Source organism: Vulpes vulpes, chromosome 13 (assembly GCF_048418805.1).
Source record: "Vulpes vulpes isolate BD-2025 chromosome 13, VulVul3, whole genome shotgun sequence".
Lineage (NCBI taxonomy): Eukaryota > Metazoa > Chordata > Mammalia > Carnivora > Canidae > Vulpes > Vulpes vulpes.
In genome coordinates, this window is record NC_132792.1 from 58,632,622 (window position 1) to 58,645,396 (window position 12,775).

The window sequence follows — 12,775 nt, forward strand, 5'->3', positions numbered from 1 at the left end:
GTATTTACATATGAACAAGCAATGTGAAGAAAATATTTTGAACCCCAATAGCTAACTGCTCCTTGGTTCCACGGCTCTGCCTGATTCTCGCACCAAGGGGCATTGAAAACTTCAGAAAAGGCTGAACGTGAATTCCTCAACATATGTGGGACCTCTTAACATTCTTCTTCCTACATGTGAACAGAATTGGCACTTAATTTATTGCACTTATAATTGGATCTAATGATATACATAATATATATCAAGATTCAATGGGAAAGGGGATGATGTCAGCAAAAATGGCAGATTAAGGACCTCCAAAAATTCCTCCATAAAAGCAATGAGAAAACTCACCAAAATTGTCAGAGTCGATATTTTCAGAATGCTAGAAATTAACCAAAGGCTCCTAGCAACCTTGGTAGTGTTTTTTAAAGAAAAACAGCTGAATCTTGGTAAGAACAGAGTGATTTGTGGCATTTTAACTTGTCCTATTCCCATACCTCCTCTCTAGCTCCACAGGAGCCTTGAAAATTGACAGCTCACAATCACAGTGAAAAGCAGCAGCCTTGCAGCCACTGGAGAGAGAAAAATGGGGTGGGGCTCCTTTAAAGTTTCATTCCAAGAAAACTGTCATTATTTAACCTGTTGGCTCCTGGAAGACCCCACTTGTAAAGAAATCTTTATTTAACCTGATTCAGAGGTCACTTGGTACAAAAGATGCAAAAAATCTCTTCCCCAGGCACACTGTCCTAAAGTTACAGGCAATTGTTTAACTCTGAAGCTGTCTAAAGTGGTAAATAACCACTGGGGGAAATAATAGACTAACCAAAAATTTTAAAGGGAAAATCTGGGCATTGAGAATCCCAGCTCTTAGATGAAAATCTGGGGAATGAAAAGCTCTTAGATGCTCTTGGGAATTAAAAAAAAAAGTCACAAACACGGGTAGGTTTGTGCACATTCCCAAAACTGTGCACATGATTAGGAAAGATCTGAAAGGCTCTAAACTCTCACCTTTGGCTGACCTAGAGGTTCTGTGCAAGCAAGGAAGTGAAGGCTGAGGCAAAATTGTAAATTATCTGGCTAAGCATTGAAATAGTGCCCCAACACACAGAGAAAGTCCCTCAAAAAAGACTGGGAGATTTAGTTGTTTAGGCATTTAAGGAAATCTCTGTCCAATTATTAGTGGACCACTATGCTAATCAAGTAGAAACATAGGTGGCCACACATGACAAAGAATACAGACTTCACAGAACTGGGGCAGAAAAGTCACTAAACAAAAACAAAAACACACAACAACAAACCCTGGGAAAGAGGAAGAATTTGATTTCCAGAATTGCCACATTATATTATTTTAAACATCCAGTTATCTACAAAAAATGAGGCAGCACCAGTTTAAATTCCCACCAACAGTGTAAGAGAGTTCCCTTTTCTCCACATCCTTGCCAACATTTCTTGTTTCCTGAGTTATTTTAGCCATTGAGACTGGTGTGAGGTAGTATCTCATTGTGGTTTTGATTTGTATTTTCCTGATGCTGAGTGGTGTTAAGCATTTTTTCATGGTATTAGCCATTTGTATGTCTTCTTTGGAGAAATGTCTGTTCATGTTTTCTGCCCATTTCTTGACTGGATTTTTTTATTTTATGGGTGTTGAGTTTGCTAGGTTTTTAATAGATTTTTGGATACTAGCCCTTTATCTGCTATGTCATTTGTAATTATCTTCTCCCATTCTGTAGGCTACCTTTTAGTTTTATTGATTTTTTTCCTTTACTGTGCAGATTTTTATCTTGATGAAGTCTCAATAATTCATTTTTGCTTTTGTTTCCCTTACCTCTAGAGATGTGTCTAGTAAGAAGTTGTTCCAGTTAAGGTCAAAAGGGTTGCTGCCCGTATTTTCCTCTAGGATTCTCATCAATTCCTGACTTACATTTAAGGTCTTTCATCCATTTTGAATTTATTTTTGTGTATGGTGTAAAAAAGTGGTCTAATTTCATTCTTTTGCATATTGCTGTTCAGTTTTCACAATAACATTTGTTGAAGAGACTTTTTTCCTTTGGATATTCTTTTCAGCTTTGTCAAATAGTTGACTGTAGAGTTGAGGGCCCATTTCTGGGTGCTCTATTCTGTTCCACTGATCTATGTGTCTGTTTTTGTGCCTGTACCATACTGTCTTGATGACTACAGCTTTGTAATATAGATCAAAGTCTGGAATTCTGATGCCTCCAACAATAGTTTTCTTTTTCAAGATTGCTTTGGCTATTCAAGGTCTTTTCCAGGATCATACAAATAAAGTTAAAAATAGAACTACCCTATGACCCAGCAACTGCATTATTAGGTTTTTATCCAAAGGATACAAAAAATAGTGATTTGAGAGGCACATGAATCCCAATGTTTATAGCAGCAATGTCCACAATAACCAAAACATGGAAGGAGCACAAATGTCCATCAACTGATGAATGGATAACAGGATGTCTCACACACACACACACACACACACACACACACGGATATTACTCAGCCATCAAAAACAATGAAATCTTGCCATTTGCAACAATATGGATGGAGCTAGAGTGTACTATGACAACCGAAATAAGTCACTCAGAGAAAGACAAATACTATATGATTTCATTCATATGTAGAAGTTAAGAAACAAAACTGATGAACATACAGGAAGAGAAGGAAAAATATAAAATAGGATAAAAACATAGAGGGAGGCAAACCATAAGAAACTCTTAAGACAACAAAAGGAGCATTGCTGAAGGCAAGGTGGGTGGGTGAATAGGGTAACTGGCTGATGGGCATTAAAGAGGGCACTTGATATAATGAGCACTGAATGTTATATGCACCTGGTGATCACTAAATACTACCCCTGAAACTAAAATAATAAATATTATTATTATTAGGCAAGCAGAAAAATAATAAAATATGGCCCATACAAGGGGAGGGAAAAAGCTACGAATGGGAAACTATCCCAAAGGAAAACCAGACATTGGTTTTACTAGACATATTCTTTACATTATCTAAAGATGTGCACACAGAACTTTATTCTAAAGACTAAATATGAGAATGGTGTCTCACCAAATGAAGAATGTCAATAGAGATAGAAATTATAAAAGGAAAGCAAAAGAAACTCTGGAATTGAAAAATACATAAACCTAAATGAAAAAAATCACTAAAGGGATTTCAACAGGAGATTTGAGCAGCCAGAAAAAAGAATCTAACAACAGGGTCTCAAAAATACATGAAGCAGAAACTCTAAGAATTAAATAATTAGCAAATTCAACAATAATAGCTGCAACTTCAGTATCTCATTTCCAATGATGGATAGAACTAGAAAGAAAAACAACAAAGAAATGGCATACCTGAACAATATTTTAAACCATGCAGACCTCAAAGACATTTATAGAACTCTGCACACCACAACAGTAGAATACACAATTTTCTCAAGTGCACATGGAACATTCTCCAGGATAGAACATATATTACATTATAAAAGAAGTCTCAATAAGTTTAAAAGGGTTTAAGTAATAGAAGGTATTTCTCCAGTAATAAAGAATATTTGGAAATTCAAAAATATTTAGAAATTAAGCAACACATACATTTAAAAAACAGTCAAAAAAGAAATCACAAAGGAATTTAGAAATGTTATACATATGGTACGATACACAGAACACATAATATTTATAAAAACACAGAAGACACAACAAACCAAAACTTAAGGAATACAACTAAAACAGTGCTTGAGGAAAATTTTTATCTGTTATATTAGTCAGGGTTCTCCAGAGAAACAAAACCAGTAAGATATAAATAAGAGGATATTTATTACAGGAGTTGGTTCACAGGATTAGGGAGGCTGAAAAGTCCCCAAAACTGCCATCTGCAAGAGGAAGAACCAGAAAAGCTGGTGGTATAATTTGGTCTGAGTCTGAAGGCCTAAGATCCACACCAGCTAATGTACAAATGTAGAAGATGGATAACTCAACTCAAGAAGAGAAAGCAGATTTGCCCTTACTCCATCTTTTTGTTTTATTCACACCCTCAAAAGATTGGATGATGCCTGTCCATGTTGGTGAAGTTTTATGCAGTTTACTGATTCAAATATTAATCTTCTGGAGACACCTTGCCAGAAATGTCCAGAAAAAAAAATGTTTTCCCAGATATCTGGGAGTCTTTTAGCTTAAACTGATACACATAATTATGCACCATGCCTGTAAATGCCAATATTAAAAAGGGGCAAGGGGAAAGACTTCAAACCAATAACCTAACATTCCACCTTAAGAAATTAGAAGAGAATAAACTATACTAAATAAAAGCAGATGGAAAAAATGATTACTGTGGAAATAAAAAAGAGAATAAAATAATGGTCAACAAAATCAAAAGTTGGTCCTTTGAGAAAAGATCAATAAAATTAAATATCTACCTAAAATGACCAAAAAGAAAATATGGCACCTAAGTTACTCAAGTCAGGAACTAAAGAAGGGACATTACTACTGACTTTACAACAACAACAAAAAAGGAATTATAAGGGAATGCTATGGATAACTGTATGCCAACAAATTAGATAATGTAGATAAAACAGACAAATTCATTTAAACACAAACTATCAAAACTGACTCAAGAAGAAATAAAATTTCTCAATAGACTTGTAACAAGGGATGAATTAGTAATCAAAATATTTTCCACAGACAAAAGCCAATGAATGTACTGGTGAATTATACTAAACATTTAAAAAATAATAATAATCTTTCACAAACTCTTTGAAAACACAGAAGAGGAGAGGGAATACTTCCTAACTCATTCTATCATGCTAGTATTATCCTGATACTAAAAAGAGGAAGATAACAAGGAAAAAAACCTCTTATGAATACACAAATATCTTCAGTAAAATATAGTACACTAAGTCCAGCAACACATACAAAGAATTATGCATCATGACCAACTGCATTCCAAGAATGCAAAACCTTGCACTGGCTTAACATCCTAAGGTCAATTACTGTAATGTATCAATTGTCAGTAGAATAAAGCATGAAAACCACCTGATCATCTCAATAGATGCAGAAAAAGCATTTTGTAAATTCCAATACCACTTCATGATAAACACAGTAAACAAACTAGGAATAGAAAGATAACTCCTTTTTTTCAAGTTTTTATTTAAGTTTCAGTTAGTTAACATGCATGTAATATTAGTTTCAGGTGTATAATTCAGTGATTCATCACTTAACACACACTACCCAGTGCCCATCACAAGTTCCCTTCTTGATACTCACTACCCTTTTAACCCAACCCTCTGCCCACCTCTCCTCCAGCAACCCTCGGTTTGTTCTCTAGGATTAAGAGTCTGTTTTTTGGTCTGCTTCTCTCTTCCCCATCACATGCTCATGTGTTTTGTTTCTTAAGTTCCATTTATGAGTGAAATCATATGGTAATTCTTTTTTTGTTGCTGTTAAGAAAATTTTTGTGGGTTTATTATATCATGAGCCATTGAAACATCCAAACAAATCAATATCTGGGAGGTCAATATCTGGGCGGTGAGGGAGCTGCTTTCTCCTTCACTTCTTTGGGTTACTAGAGCAAATTGTCCATAGATTAAAAAAAAAAAAAAAAAGACAACCTTTTGCATTACTTAAGTCTTTCCAAGGCATGCGCTGGTACAACACAAACTTCTCCTGTCAGATGCAACTATTCTAGCATCCAAACATCATGCACAATACCTTGGTAGTAGCAGCACACTGCACTCGCTCCCACCACGGCCCTGCTCATTTGTGTATGATATTTGGAGCATCTGGAGGAGTGTGAATAGTCATCAGGAAGAGGAGGGAGGAGGAAACAGCATGAGTGCCTGGCTGGGAAGAAGTCAGCCGAAGTTGTGCAGGGCAAGCCTGAACATGTCATTGGTGCAAACCCAAGCATCATTGATGTTCTTTAATAGGAACATCTGGTGGAACCCCATGATGGGGTCTTCATCAGCCTTGAGTTGGCCCACAACCATGCTGATGATGCAGCTATCTGGCTTGGGCTGATGGTCCTGTGCCGTGATGCTGTGCTGGATTTTCTGGAACGGAAGGCTAGACAACTTTTCCGCAATGGCAGCTTTCCCCTGGAACTGCTGTCCTTCCCACGTAAGGCATGATGCATCAATATAAATTGTGCCTAGTTGGGTTCTGTCGTTATCAAATAACTGGTAGTAATGCTGAATGAAGCTGGATCCAATCTGCTCCCAAATTGGCTTGTCTCCCATTCTGGAGCATCACCCGGCCTCTTTGAGACCCGAGGGGCTAGCACGATGACAGCAGCGGCAGCAACCCAGAGCCGTCTACCCGTAATTCTGTTTCTATGACTGGCTTATTTCACTAAGCATAATACTCTCTTAGCTCCACCCACACTGTTGAAAATGGCAAAATTTCTTTTTATGGCTAAGCAATATCCCATTGTGAGTACACACACACACACACACACACACACACCACATCTTCTTTATCCATTCATCAGTCGATTGACATTTGGGTTCTTTCAATAATATGGCTATTGTTGATAATGCTGCTTTAAACATTGGGGAGCATGTATCCCTTCAAATCAGTATTTTTTGTATCCTTTGGGTAAATAACTAGTAATGCAATTGCTGGATCATAGGGTAGTTTTATTTTTAACTTATTGAGGAACCTCTATACTATTTTCCAGAGTGGCTGCACCAGTTTGCATTCTCACCAACAGTATAAGAGGGTTCCCTTTTCTCCACATCCTCACCAACATCTGTTGTTTACTGCATCAATTTCAGCTTTTCTGATAGGTGGAAGAACAAATATTATTAAAATGTCTATACCACCCAAAGCAATCTAAATATTTAATGCAATCCCTATTAAAATATCATCAGCTTTTTCATAGAACTAGAAAAAACAATCCTAAAATTTGTATGGCACCACAAAAGACCCCAAATAACCAAAGTGATGTTGAAAAAGAAAATCAAATCTCGAGGCATCACAATTCCAGACATCAAATTATATCACAAAGCTGTAGTGATCAAGACAGTATGGTGCTGGCATAAAAACATACACATAGATCAACGGACCAGAACAGAAAACCCAGAAATGGACCCTCAACTATATAGTAAACTAATCTTTAACAAGGCAGAAAAAAATATCCAATGAAAAAAAGACAGTCTCTTTAATAAATGGTATTGGGAAAACTGGACAGCAACACACAAAGAATGGAACTGGACCACTTTCATACACCATACACAAAAATAAATGAAAAGTGAATGAAATGCCTAAATGTGAGAGAATTCATCAAAACCCTAGAGAACACAAACAGTAACCTCTTTGACATCAATCGTAGCAACACCTTACTAGATAGGTCTCCTGAATCAAAGGGAACAAATGCAAAAATAAACTTGGGGCTTCATCAAGATAAAAATCTTCTGCACACAATCTTCTGATTATTTCTGAAGGAAACAATCAACAAAACTAAAAGGCAGATTCAGAATGGGAGAGAATATTGGCAAATGATATATCTGATAAAGGTTCAGTATCTACAATAAATAAAAAACTTATAAAACTCCCCCCCAAAATAATTCAATATAAAAATGGACAGAAGACATGAATATACATTTTTCCAAAGAAAACACATAAATGGCTAATGGACACCTAAAAGATACTCAACATCACTCAACATCACTCAACATCAGGGAAATAAAATCAAAACTACAATGAGGGCAGCCCCGGTGGCGCGGTAGTTTGGTGCTGCCTGCGGCCTGGGGTGTGATCCTGGAGACCCGGGATCAAGTCCCACATGGGGCTCCCTGCATGGAGCCTGCTTCTCCCTCTGCCTGTGTCTCTGCCCGCCCCCCTCTCTCTGTGTGTGTGTGTGTGTGTGTGTCTATGAATAAATAAATAAAATATTTAAAAAGAAAACTACAATGAGATATCACCTCACACTCAGAAAGATATTTCCTTAATCTGATATAGGGCATCTATAAAAACAACAACCACCACCACCCTACTTTGTACTTACTGGTGAAAGAATGCATGCTTTTCCTCTAAGATCAGGAATAAGAGAAGAATGCACACTCCCATTCCTTCTATTCAACATTATACTGGAACTCTTGCTAGGGCAATTAGACAAGAAAAAGAAATAAAAGTCATACAAATTGGAAAGAAAGAAATTAAACTACCTCTATTTGAAGATGGAATAATCTTGTTTGTAACAAAATCCTAAGGAATCTACTAGAGAACTCTTAGAACTAAAACTCAGAAAGGTTGCAACATACAAGATTAATATGCAAAAAAAAAAAGAGCAATGAACAATACATAAAGAAAATTGAGAAAACAATTCCATGTAATGTAGGACCCAAAAATATGTATTTAGGAATAAATTTAACATATGATATGTAAAAGTTATGCCTCGAAAATTACAAAGTATTGTTGAAAAATACTAAATAACACCTAAATGAAGGGACATCCCATGTTTCTTTTTAAATTTAATTTTATTAACGTGCATGAGATCAAGTATCCCTATCTGCTACAGTAGTATAGCAGACTGGTATAGTTAGGAAACAACTTTGTTTTGAGCAGGAGGAGATACAGTACAGCACTTAACAGCTATACTGTAGTCTGTATCCTGCTTTGGACTTCCATGTTAATGGATCAGAATATTTAAATATTGTTAAGAGGGCAATATTTTTCCAAATTGATCTGTAAATTCAATATAATTCTTACAAAAATCTGAGCTGTTCTGAAATACTGACAAACTGATCATAAAATTTGTATATAAATTCAAGGGACACAGAATAGCCAATACAATCTTGGAAAAGATTCTCAATTTAAGAACTTACTGTAAAGCTTCAGTAATCAAGACATCCTGGTATTGCTATAAGAATAGACATATAAATCAATGGAATAAAATTGAGAATCCATACATACATATGCCTTTGCATTTATGGTCTGTTCATTTTTGACAAGGGTACCAAGAAAATTCAGTGGGGGAAAGAACTGTCTTTTCAACAAATGGTGCTGGGACAAGTGGACATCCACATGCCAAAAAGGAGGAGTTGAAGTAGTAGTAGTAATAGCAGTAATAGTAGTAGTAGTAGTAGTAGTAGTAGTAATAGTTAGATCCTTACCTCATATCATATGCAAAAAATAACTGAAAATCAACCATATAAAAGCTAAAGCTATAAAACTCTTAGAAGAAAACCCAGGAGTAAATCTTTGTGGCCAGAGATTAGATAATCATTTCCTAGACATGATGCCAAAAGCCTAACCAACCAAAGAAAAAACAGATTATTAGACTTTGTCAAAGATAAAAACTCTTGTGCTTTAAAGGACACTATCACATGAAAAGACAACCCACAGAATGGGAGAAAACATTTGCAAATCATATTTTTATCCAAAATACATAACGTACACTTATAATTCAACAAGAAGTTAAACAATCTAATTTTATTTTATTTTTTTAATTTTTTAAAAATTTTTATTTATTTATGATAGAGAGAGAGAGAGAGGGAGAAAGAGAGGCAGAGACACAGGCAGAGGGAGAAGCAGGCTCCATGCACCGGGAGCCCGATATGGGATTCGATCCCGGGTCTCCAGGATCGCGCCCTGGGCCAAAGGCAGGTGCCAAACCGCTGTGCCACCCAGGGATCCCAGCAATCTAATTTTTAAATGGACAAAGAACTTGAGTAGACATTTCTCCAAAGAAGATACAGAAATGGCCAACAAGTACATAAGATACTGAATATCACTAGTCATTAGGGAAATGCAAATCAAAACCACAATGAGACATCACTTCACACCCACTAGAATGAATATAATCAAAACAAAAAGCAATAAAATGTATTGGTGAGGATGTAGAGAAATTTGAAATTTTCTATATCACTTCTGTAAATATAAAATGGTATAGCTGCTTTGGAATACAATATGATAGATTCTCAAAAAGTTAAATACAGATTCAGTATATGACTCAGCATTTCTACTCCTAGATATATACCCAAGAAACCTGAAGACATATGTTCACACAAAATCTTGTACGGAAATATTTGTAGCATCATTATTCCCTTTTTAAAAAGATTTTATTTATTCATTCATGAGAGATACACAGAGAGAGGCAGAGATATAGGCAGATATAGGCTCCCTGAGGGGAGCCCGAGGCGGGACTCGATCCCAGGACCTTGGGATCACGACCTGAGCCAAAGGCAGACGCTCAACCACTGAGCCACCCAGGCGCTCCACATCATTATTCCTAATAGCCAAAAAATGTAAACAAACTAATGTCCATCAATTAATGAATGGTTATACAAAATTTGGTATCTAAAAGCAATGAAGGGCAGTCTGGATGGCTCAGCAGTTTAGCACTGCCTTCAGCCCAAGGCCTGATCCTGAAGACCTGGGATGGAGTCCCACATCGGGCTCCCTGCATGGAGCCTGCTTCTCCCTCTGCCTGTGTCTCTGCCCCTCTCTCTCTCTGTCTCTGTCTCTCTGTCTCTTATGAATAAATAAATAAAATCTTTTAAAAAAATAAAAAATAAAAACAATGGAATATTATCTAGCCATACAAAATCAAAGTACTGTTATATGTTAAGACATGGATAAACCTTGAAAAACATCACACTTAGTGAAATAAACCAGGCACAAAAGGTCTGCGTCTTATAACATGGATGACTTATAAATACAATTAAATGATTCCATTTATGTAATAATGCCCAGAATAGATAAATACACAGAGACAGAAAGATTAGTAGTTTCTAGGATATAGGGAGTGACTGCTAATTGTTATGGTATTTCATTTTGGGTAATGTTTGCACAAACTTGTGAATATACTAAAAATTACTGAATTGCATATTTGTAAGGAGTAAGTTTTGTGATAGGAGAATTATAATTCTAAGAAAAGATTCAGTGGTTATATCCATCCAAGCAATGTGAAGAAAAATTTCTAATTACAATGTATAGTTTTCAACCAAGTTGCATAATACTACTAAAAGAAAATATGAAAAGTCAATGTGTTGATATTTTATAGTTACTTGGAACATTTTCCTCCCTGGCTAGACTAATTTTTCTATGACATCTAAAATAAGGACTAAATTTCAACAACTATGAGATTCACTTTTTTATGATATTCACAATTTAAAAATTCCCAATGTAAACACAGAGCGCTTAGCACTGCGTATTATTCTACTTACTAAATTTTCTCAGATTAGCATTCTTTGTCCAAGAGCAATATATGCAAAGTAGGCCAGCAGGCTAGAGATGGAGGCAAGAAGTGGAATTCAAGTCTGAAGGCAGTCTCTTAGTAGAACTTACTCCTTCCTCTGAGGAGGTCACTCTTCCTGATTGTTTTAAAATCAACTGTTTGGATAAGGCCTACTCACATTACAGAGGATAAACTGCTTTAATCAAAGTCTACCAATTTAAATGTTAAGCTCATCTAAAACAAACAAACAAACAAACAAACCACCTTCACAAAAACATCTAGCATAATGTCTAACCCAATATCTGGGTACTGTGGCATAGTCAAGCTGACATACAAAATTAACCATCAGGGACATGATATGACAACAAGGGTGTTAGGCTCTTTTTCTGGAATTCTGAGTTCCCTTTCAACTATCTCTGTTATTCTCAACGAGGGACTTCACCTCTCTAAACCTCAATACCTTTATTGTAAAATGTGAGAAGATATTGAAATTTAGTATGCAGAATAAAAAATAAGGGTTGTCGGGGGTCAAGCTAACCTACTTCATCTCCTTCCCCCATTAAACTTTACATCACATGCCAGTGAGTGCCTTGAGAAATCAGAGACTTAGTACTGATTTTAAAATGCCCAATAAAAATAAATAAATAAATAAAAATAAAATAAAATAAAATAAAATAAAATAAAATAAAATGCCCAATATTTGCTGTGATCTATAGAATGGGATGGCTATGGGATATATTGAAAAGAAATCTACTAATACTTGCAGGTGGCCTAAATTTTGAAGAATAGTTTATGTTTATATATGTATGTATGCATGCATTTATATATTTTTGTCTTTTGCATAGATAAGGCTAAATAGAATATAGGAAATACATAGATTCTTTCACATTGTACTGTATTTCAATGGCACCCTCAGAACCTGTGCAACATAGCATTACTGAATCTTTGCAAATCCTCTCCTCTTCACTTAACCCCAAAAGAAAAAAATTATAAGTATGCCTTCATTTTGTCTCTTATATATCATGTGTCTCCAACTATAGAAGCTTCATCTAAATCTCTGAGTCTCCCCTAAGCACCACGTTCCTAAATTGCCTCTCTACCTCATCACAACCTAATGAACCCATGAATGACTCATTCTTGCAAGTTCTTATTACCAATGAGGTAAACAGCAATCTTATCAAGATTCAACTGTTTCTAACAGAAAACCACCATGTATCAACCATATGCTAGATTTCTTCACTGTTGTTAATGGGTATAAATGCTAGTCAGTCAACCCCATCGGGGCTCTTAACACTCCTGTGAAATAACTGTCCTTACACCTAGAAGACCTTTCTTATATTCTCTAAATTGATTACTTCTCACATTTCTCACTTTTGTTAATCTGGATACCTCATGCCTACTAACCTATCTGAAGTTAATAACCTGAACTTACAGGCTACTGAGAAAAGAGACCATCAAGAACTAACCTTTTAAACTTCCCATTACAAGCTTCTACTGATCTACAGTAGCATCCCACATTATGACTTTTTTAAAGATTCATTAATTTATTTGAGAGAGAGAGAGCACATGTGCATGGGGTGGTGGGGCAGAGGAAGAGCGTGAGAGTCCCAAGCCAACT

At 36.0% G+C, this 12,775-nt stretch overlaps 1 non-coding gene and 1 pseudogene across 1 annotated transcript; both read right to left on the minus strand.

Moving 5' to 3' along the window:
- Positions 1-5,548: 5,548 nt before the first annotated feature.
- On the minus strand, positions 5,549-6,243 carry LOC112931872 (nuclear transport factor 2 pseudogene; annotated as a pseudogene).
- Positions 6,244-8,463: 2,220 nt separating this feature from the next.
- On the minus strand, positions 8,464-8,595 carry LOC112932700 (small nucleolar RNA SNORA63). Its single transcript, XR_003237532.1, has one exon. It is a non-coding gene; the product is annotated as a small nucleolar RNA SNORA63 (small nucleolar RNA).
- Between the last annotated feature and the right edge of the window lie 4,180 nt (positions 8,596-12,775).